Below are 9,762 nucleotides of genomic sequence, written 5' to 3'. Positions count from 1 at the left end.
AAACTCTCCCAAGAGTGCTGATCTGAATTAGCTCTATGGTGGGAGGGGAGCCAGTGTTGTGTGTCTCCTGTGGGCGACGCTTGCTTATTTCATTCACACACTGCCCTGAGAAGGCAGGGACAGCATCTCCATTTTATAACTGAGGAAACAGAACCAGAGGTACAAACAAAATCCACCTAAAGTTCCAGAACAGGGGTATCTGCTGGACTCCAAAGCCCACTATCATGTTATTACACCAACTTGTTGCTTTGCAATGAGTGTCAGTTATACTATTTATAGTATATCAACAACTATAGATTGGGGCAAAGATTACATTAGGTGTAGAGCCTACTTTAAATAAAATATTTAAAAACAAAGAAGTGGAAATTGTGGGTAATGCAATATGAATGAAACTTATGCAAAAAAAAAAGTTGCACTCTTATTAGCAGACCCCTTGGTGTTTTAAATTAAGATAAAATGTTTAAGGTACATCTTCCTCCCTCCCTCCCTCCCTCCCTCCCTTTCCTTCCTTTCTTTCCTCCCTCCCTTCCTTCTTTCTTTCTTTCTTTTTTTTTTTTTTGTTCTGTATCTCTGCTTTATTTGATCTGTAAGCACTCCGTCTGTCAGGCACGGTGCTAAGCTGCACACCTTGTCTTGCTGCATCCTCTTGACCATGGTTTGGGGTTGGTCCACTCAATCATCTTTACCTACCTCATAGCTGAGGACGCAGAGTCGGTGTGTCACTCTCCCAGGGTCACTGGCCAATGTGTGATAGAGCTGGGTGTGGCACCCAGCTGGCCTGACTCCCCAGCCCATGTCCTGCTGCCCCTGGGTCCTCAGTTTCTTTGCCCTCTGAGGTCCTTCCAGCTCTTAATGGCTGCAACTCAGAGGTGCCAACAGAACAGTTCCTGTGTACACCAGTTCACAAGCAACCGTAAAGTTGGCCAAGACCCCAAGCCAGGCACTGATTATTCAGAAAATTACATCTTGATTTTTGGATGCTTTCTCCATAAAACTATTTTTCTTGGTGGTTTCCTGACTGCCTAAGCTCTTCCTTTTGGCTCAGGATACAAGCACAGTAAAACCCCTGAGCACAAGAGCCTGGGTGGCCAGAGTTCTTGCCTGCATGAAAGTTCTCAGGCCCAAGACTTCAGCTGCGTCCTGGTCCTTGAGTACTCCTTGCCAGATCGCTTCCTGCCTCTGTGGCTTTGTGCTTGCTCTCTGACTTGACCTGTGAGACCGAGCCCACACCAATGCCTCCCTTGAGAAGCTGTCCATGACCCTGTGCCTGTCTCTATCACTGCATGTGCTTGTCACAGATTCTATCCCTATCTCCCCAGAAGGCTGTGTCCTGTTTATCTCTGAATTCCCAGCACTCACCACATAGTAAATCTTCCATTGTTTGTTGAATGAATGAAGGACGCCTTCCATCTGATCTATTCCGCCCTCCTCTGGCCTCATACAAAGCATGCAAGTTCATCAGCCTCCAAGGCAAGACACGTGTGTGTGGTCAATGCATTTATCAAGATGGGAAAGTGTGTCTCTGAGGCAGATAATCTATAGCAAAGACTTATGTCAGCTAGAAAACAATAGACAAACTAAAGCCTTCCTGAGCATTCAGGACAAAGGTTCACTAAGGAGTTTATGGCCTCCTAGCTTGCAATTACTACTTTCCTACAGGGAACTGAGGCAGAAGGAGATTAATTCAGACCTGGGACACATATTTTCTTTTTTTCTTTCTTTTTTTTTTATGATTTTATTTTTAAGTAATCTCTACACCTGACTTGGGGCTTGAACTCACAACCTCGAGACCAAGAGTCCCATGCTCTACTGACTGAGCCAGCCAGGCCCCCTCACCCCACACACTGACAGTTTAACTTTCAGACTTCTGTAACATTTGGATGCATGTGAAAAAACACAAAGTGGATGGCTCTTGAAAAGACAGCCATGCTTTGCATGATGATAATGGAATTGTGGACATGGGTTCAAGAAAACCTGGTGTTTGACTTCCTTGAGACCTCAGCACTGACTGCCCTCCTGTTCAGCCTAAACCAGGGGCTCTATCACTACAGTCTTCAGCTGGGGGCCTCAGCCCCCTTCCCTTCACCCCTGTGTCACACCCACACCAAAACCCCACCCTGGCTCTCCATAACCAAGCATCATATCTTTTCTCAAACTTAGGAACTTGAATGACACTGGAGGAAATAATGATCCTGTGAACAGGGTCACTGCAGAGTCTAGCTCTCTAGCCTCTGGGAGGTCCTCAAGGTCACTGGGCATCCTGTCTGTGCTCTGGTCACCTCCTCTCATTCTTACCAGCCATTCCAAACCTTCATAATTCTCCTGTCCCTGACCGCACACTTGCCTCCCCTCACCCTGAGGAGATACAGAAATAGTGCAGGCCAATAACTTCCTCCACTGCCCCCCCAACAAATGGATCCATAACCACCCTTCCTCTTTCCAAACTCCCTATTTGGCAGGCAGGAAAAGGGTTCCATGCCTCTGTGGGGCTCCCAATCCCATTCCCCTGTGTACCTCACCCTCTTCTTGTACCTTTGACCTCTCCCTTGGGCTGACCCATTCCGGGACGTGTCATCCCCAGTTTTACATTTTAAAACAGCACACATATACACACCCCTCCCCTCAAACACGAGGTATCCCTCAGCCAGCCTCCTCCTTCTTTCCTCCCCTTCACAGCCATGTAGCTCTTCTAGAAAGAGCTGCTGGCACTTTCTGAGCACACTTTCTCACCTCTCACTCTCTTCTCCGCCCACTGGTTCCTACCCCAGTTATCAAATGAAGCGTCTCCTGCCAAGGTCCCCAGTTGCACCTGGCAGACCGTAATTCCCTTGACCTACTGGCTGCGGCTGGTGCTACTGACCACCCTTCCCTGCCATTCCCAACAGGTCAGCGTTCCCAGGCTCTGTCGCTGGCCTTGCTCTCTTCTCTTCACACCATTGCTCACCCCATCGTTCACACCCTTGCTCTGAAGCCAGGACCCCCAAACCTCTTCCCTACTGGCCTTTCCTGCAAACCCCCACCCACCACCTCACAATGTATAACCTGTCATTCCTCAAAGGCACCCTTATAGCCAGTCCTTTTTCCTGCCTATATCCTGCCTCTTCTAGAAAGTCTTCCCTGGCTGAGTTACATGCACACAGCACCTACAGCGTAAGGGCCTGCACCTCAGCCTCCCCATGTAGTCTCTGGGAGGACTGGGCCATGTGTCACTCATCTTCATGTCCATAATACCTACGCCTCATGATAGGAGTAATAAAGGGGCATGGAATGAATGAATGAATGACTAGCAAGGCTTTCAGTACCATCCACCTTCCACAACCCCCAAGTTCATCCTCTGCCCATACCTGTCTCCTGAGCTCCCAACAATGTATCTGACTACCTCCAGGCCCTCTCCACTTGGCTGTCCCAGAGGCATCTCAAACTCCAAATGGGCATACCGACATTGCCATACTCCTTCCCCTTCTATGAATGACACCAAAAGCCACCTGGTTCCCATGCCAGAAACTTAACAGTTAGCCTGGAGTCCAGCTTCTCTCTGTCCACCACATCCTGTCAGAAAATCCTCCCTTCCACCCCCTTAATCTCTCCCAAACCTATCATCTCCTCTCTACCTAATCACTTGCAACTCCACACCTATCATTTCTCACCTGGTCTCTAGGGACCTTCGAAACTGCAATCTGATGTCCTACTCCTGCTTGACAGCTTGAGAGCCCCCACCTGCCACAGGATCAAGTAAACTCCCTCGCACAGCACACAAGGCCTTCCAGGGCCCTGGCTGCCACCTTCCCTTTCCACCCTCCACTCTGAGCAATTTGGAACATTTCACATCACCAAACCCATTAGCCATTGCCTGAAATGACTTTCCCTTCCTGCAACTTCACCATTCGGAGTTTCTGCTAGTGCACCCCCACAGCACCTCCGCTTACTAATCACAACACTGCCACGGTTTACACACATTGGTTCCTTCCAGGACACTGCACGCTCAGGGTGGGGACGGCATTCTATGCATCCCAAAGGCGCACAAATATTCACTGAATATATAAAGGAATGAACTTCTTCCAGAGCCATGTGTAACATTCCCACTCACAAACCTCCTTGTACCCACAGTTGCTTTGTCCCAACTGTGTAAGGATCTGAATTTAAAATCAATGATAAAAACAGGTGTTTCTTTTTTATGCAATTGCTAACAACCTGCTTGCGCTGCTAACAGTTCAAAGTCGCTCCTTTCTCAGGCTCCAGGGATGAGGCTGGAATGGTTTTCATGGCAGCTATGAAAATGGTGAAAAATCACTTGAATTCATCTCATTCAAATTTTGTTGTGGTACAAGGGCCTGCATCAGATGTCTGCAGAGAGCTTCTTGATTTTTTCCAACCTCTCCTTTGGGGATTTCTTTCTTTCCATTTCATTTTTCTTAATACTCAGCAGCTGCATATTCATCAGGATGCTAATGAATCATAGGCTTCCCTGGGCCTGCATTCACCAATTAACTTTAATAAACAAAATGCACGATGTCCTCTTCACTGGTTTCCTCCATTCCCAGACCTGCTTCTGTTGCCCAACCCTGGATGGGGGCCAGCAAATGGAAGTAGGCCCAACAAAGCAGGTTGGGTGTGTATGGCCCCACGGAGGGGTCCAGCAGGGGGGCTTTGGGGTGGGGGTTGTGAACACTTCACCACGCTCATCTATTATAGTCTATCCTTCTAAGGAGTCCCTAATTCAGCTGCGAGGATTAGGACATAGTTTCTGAGCAGGGCCCACGCTGGCAGGGGGCCCGGGTACGGTGAGGAAATGGGTCTAAGTGAAGAGACCATCTGTTCACTCCAGGTAAAGCTGTGATTGGCAGGCGTATGAGCCAGAGCCGCCCGCTGGTGGGGCCCTCCCTCCGTGGCCTCTAACAGATATACAAGTAAACAAGCCGCCAGCCACTTATGACCACCACAGGCGGCAGTCCCAGGAGGGAGACAAGCTAATCAAACATTCAAGGAGGAACACAACAGAATCTCTGGTGCTTGGGCGAAATGAGGTTTTGCTGAAGTACAGCCAGGAAGGGGGAAGGGGAAGGTTTGAATCAAAGCTACTGAGCCCGTTCCTCACCCTCTGCTTTTCTTTCCCGAAATGTGTTCACATTTTAATCATGTCGCGGAGTGTCTGCTGCTGGATCTATTAATTGGCCCTTGCACTGGTTCTAATCCATCTGTTTTTTCAGCCCAAAGCTCTAGTGGAACTCCTTGAAGTCTTTAATATGCAATTGTCTATGTCTCTTTGCCACTTATATCCAGGTCTAAACACCCTATTTGCAGGAAGATGATATCAAACAAATGACTGCAGTCATTTCCTTCTTTTTTCTGGTCTCCAGTTGATAGTACACACCTAGAAACCATTCCACCTTGTAGTCTGCTTTACAACTGAGGAATCTGGAGGTCGGGGGAAGCTGGCTTTATACCTAGAGTCCTCAGGGCCCTGTCCTGAGCCTGGCCTTGTCTCACTCCTTCCCCAGGTAAGCTCATTCACCCCACAGCTGCCACTGAAACGGTGACTCCCACGGTGCCATCTCCAGCCCCTTGTCCCACCCTGAGTTCCAGGTCAGCAAGTCCAGCTGTATGCTGGACATGTTCACGTGCATGTCCCCAGTCACCTCAAGCTCAATAAGGGCAAAATGGAACTCATGTTCTTGCCTCTGCCACGGAAACCATTACTTGCTGGAAACCAGTCCAAAGTGGGGAGAAAGAGGTGTGCTAGTAAACATTTAGCAAGTGGCTCTCTGTGGGGGAGAAAAAAGGCCTGATTTGTAGTGTTTGCCAATTTCCATGGTGCAAACTCCCACTATAGCCAATTTCAAGCTACCAACATAAAATGGCTAAATGCTATATTGGGAAGAGATGTGTAGAACTGGCTCTTGTGAGCTGGGAGGAGCCCGCTCCAGCACAACACAGCAGGGGTATCCCTGCTGCCAATCACAATGCCTGACACACCGGCCTTTTCCGTCTGGTAGCACACTAGCCGGGAGAGATCCTCGGTTCATCCCCTTCCTCATGCCTCACTAAATGATCCCCACCCCCATAAAAGTTTCTCTCCGTCTGCTCTGCTAGATGCTACCCCCACAGGAGCCTCCCACCTGATCTCCCCATGTCCACTCATGCCCGGTCCCACCCATTCTCCACAAAGCAGCCAGTGTCTTTTAAAAACAGGAACCAGAACATGGCACTTCTCTGACACAGTGATTCGCCTCCTAGGTATCTACCCAAGAGAAATGAAAATGTATGTCTATGCCAAAATTCATACATGGATATTCGCAGCAGCATTACTCACAAGAACCAAAATGCAGAAACAACTCAAATGTCCATCAACCAATGAATGGGTAAGTAAAACGTGGTGCGTCCATAATATGGAATATTATTCAGCCATATAGAGTAATGGAATTCTGATACATGTTACAATGTGGATAAACCCTGAAGACATTATGCTCAGTGAAAGAAGCCAGTCACAAAGGACCACACAAGTGTATGATTCTGCTTATATGAAATGTCCAGCAGAAGCAAATGCATAGAGACAGAAAGTAGTGGTTACCAGGGGCTGGGGAAGAGGCAGACACCATGCGGACACGGGGGATGATGGTTAGGGGTGCAAGGTTTCTTTTTGGAGCGATGAAAATGTTATAAAGTTGACTGTGGTGATGGTTGCACAGCTCTTTGAATGTACTAAAAACAGTTGAATTATACATTTTAGGTTGGTGAATTGTATAGTATGTGAATTATATCTCAAGCTATTACCAAAAAAGTCCTCTTAATAAAGTCCATAGCTGACAAAACGCCCTGTGACCTGGCCTCTGCCAAGCCGTCCAGTGCTCCTCTTGCACTCACAACCACACCCAGCCATACTGGCCTGCCTTCAGCTCCCTGAGCCAGAGGACCTTCCCATAAACTCTTCTCAGCCCCTCCTCCCACCCCCATGGCCACTCAACATCCATTCTCCCTTACCTTTTGATTCAGCATTGCTTCTTCAAGGGCGCTGTCTCTGGCTCCCCATTCGCGGCTGGCTGCCCCCAGGGGAAATGTTTTCCCAGCACCCCAATCCCTTCTGTGTCAGTACTTGTAAGTATCTGCCTCTCGGTCAAATGGAAGCACTGGGAGGGTATGAGTGCATCTGTCCCGTGGACTTAGGGTATCCCTCTGCATCCAATCACAATGCTGATATGCTGATCTTATGACTGTTTTGTGAGCACACCAAGCTTATTCATACCTCAGAGACTTTTACTCTGCCTGGCATATCTGGGCCCCCTGAGACTTCCTGGCTGCTCCTTGTCATGTAACCTCCTTAGAGCTCTTCTCTAACTACTCTAAACTCCCTATCACTCTAGTTGCTCCGTACTCTATTTTGTTTCTTCACAGCACTTGCCACCAGTTGAAATCACATTATTTTATTGTTATTATTATTGTCTATCTCTCTTTTTTAGAAAATCAGCTTGGCAATAGACGCAGAATAGCCAAGACAATATTGAAGTAGAAGAACAAAGTTGGAGGACTGATGTTCCTTGACCTCAAGACTTACTATAAAGCTGCAGTGATCCAGATGGTGTGGTACTGGTATAGGAATAGATAATAGATCAATGGAACAGAATAGAGAGCCCAGAAATAGACCCACATGTATATAGTCAACAGATCTTTGACAAAAGAGCAAAGAAAATTGAATGGAGAAAGGAGTCTTTTCAACAAATGGTGCTGAAATAACTGGACAGCCGTGGACAGAAGAATGAGACACAGACCCCATACTTTCACACAAACTAACTCAAAATGTAGCACAGACCTAAATGTCAAACACAAAGCTATCAAACTCCTGGAAGATATCATAGGAAAAAAATCTAGAGGACCGTCTTAGATATAATATCAACAGAAAAATCGATAAGTTGGACTTCATCAAAATTAAAAACTTCTGCTCTGCAAAACACTCCGTCAACAGAATGAAAGGATATGCCACAAACTGGGAGGAAATCTTTGTGAAACACATGCCTGATAAAGTACAAGTATTTAAAATATACAAAGGGGGCGCCTGGGTGGCTCAGTCGTTAAGCATCTGCCTTCGGCTCAGGTCGTGATCCCAGGGCCCTGGGATCGAGCCCCACATCGGGCTCCCTGCACCGCGGGGAAGCCTGCTTCTCCCTCTCCTACTCCCCCTGCTTGTGTTCCCTCTCTCGCTATGTCTCTCTCTGTCAAATAAATAAATAAAATCTTAAAAAAAAAAAAATAAAATAAAATAAAATATACAAAGAACTCTTAAAAACAATATGGAAACGAACAACCTGATTAAAGAAGGGGCAAAAAATCTGGACACCTCCCCAGAAAAGACATACAGATGACAAATAGGCATATGAAATGATGTGTAACTTCATATCTCTCCAGGAAACTGCAAATCAACACAACAATGAGATACTACGACACACTTATTAAAATCGTGAAAATCCAAAACACTGATAACATCAAGTGCTGACAAGGATGTGGAGCAACAGGAACTCTCTTTCATTGATGACAGGCACAGCCACTTTGGAAGACAGTTTGGCAGTTTCTTACAAAACTAAATATATTCTTATCATATGATCAAGCCATGGTGCTCCTTGGTATTTACCCAAAGGAACTGAAAACTTGAGTCCACACAAAGACCTGCACAAGAATGTTTATAGTGCTTTATTCAGAACTGCCAAAACTTGGAAGCAACCAAGATGTCCTCCAGTAGGTGAATGGATAAACAAACTGTGGGACATCCAGACAATGGAATATTTTCAGCACTAAAAAGAAATGAGCTATTAAGCCATGAAAAGATATAGAGGAACCTTAAGTGCATACTGCTAAGTGAAAGAAAGCAAGCTCCAAGAGAGCAGAAATTCTGATTTGTTCACTGCTGCATGCTCATCATCAGTGTCTGGCCAAAGCAGACCCTCAAGATATATTTGGTGAATAAATAAATGTACAAGACAAAAACTTTTTTTGTCATCCTTGATGCTGCTCTTTCAACTCCATCAACTAATCCATTAGCAATTTCTGTCAATTCTACCTTCTTAAATATATCCAGAATCTGACTTCTCATCACTTCAATAGATCCACCATGGGCCAAATTGGAGTCATCTTGCACCTAGATGATTCCAATTGCCTCCTCACTGGTACTCAGCTTCTACTCCTGCCCTCAACAATCTATTCTCTATATGGAAGCCAGAGGGAGGCTTTTAATACCTTAGTCCAGAGGACTTCAAACTTCTACAAAGGGCCAGATAGTAAATCTTTTCAGCTTTGTGGGTTCTGTAGTCTCAGTTGCAAAAACTTGACTGTAGAAGCAGCCATAGACAAGCGTGGCTACATTCCAATAAAACTTCATTAACAATAGTCCTTGCCATGTCACTCTATTCCAAACCTTTTCATGGGTAATTAACACCCAAAGTCCCATTACCTGTGTGACTGTATCTCTTACTATCGCCCTCTTTGGCTCCTCCAGCACAGTCCTCCTCCCAGACTTTGTAGGTGCTGTTCCTCTGTCTAGAGCATAGTTCTGCCTCATGGTTCACTCGTCACCTCCTCCACGAAGGCTTCCCTAACCCTCTGACCTAAACTGGCACTCTCTCCCTATTCCACCCCTGCCCCCACCACCGGCCCCCACACTGCATTAGCATCTCCTGACTACTATATATTCCCGAGTTTACAGTCTGTCTCCTCCTCTAGAGTGTCAGCTCACTGCTGTGTCCTAGTACTTGGAACCATGCCACGCACATGGCAGAT

General features: G+C 46.6%; 1 long non-coding RNA gene across 1 annotated transcript; it reads left to right on the top strand.

Annotated features, from left to right (window-relative positions):
• The first annotated feature begins 3 nt into the window (after window positions 1–3).
• Window positions 4–9,372, top strand: LOC144379062 (uncharacterized). The gene is made up of 3 exons (XR_013441177.1): window positions 4–5,498; window positions 6,235–6,359; window positions 7,455–9,372. It is a non-coding gene; the product is annotated as an uncharacterized LOC144379062 (long non-coding RNA).
• Window positions 9,373–9,762: the final 390 nt, after the last annotated feature.

Source organism: Halichoerus grypus, chromosome 1 (assembly GCF_964656455.1).
Source record: "Halichoerus grypus chromosome 1, mHalGry1.hap1.1, whole genome shotgun sequence".
Classification (NCBI taxonomy): domain Eukaryota; kingdom Metazoa; phylum Chordata; class Mammalia; order Carnivora; family Phocidae; genus Halichoerus; species Halichoerus grypus.
This window is presented reverse-complemented; position numbering and strand designations above follow the sequence as displayed.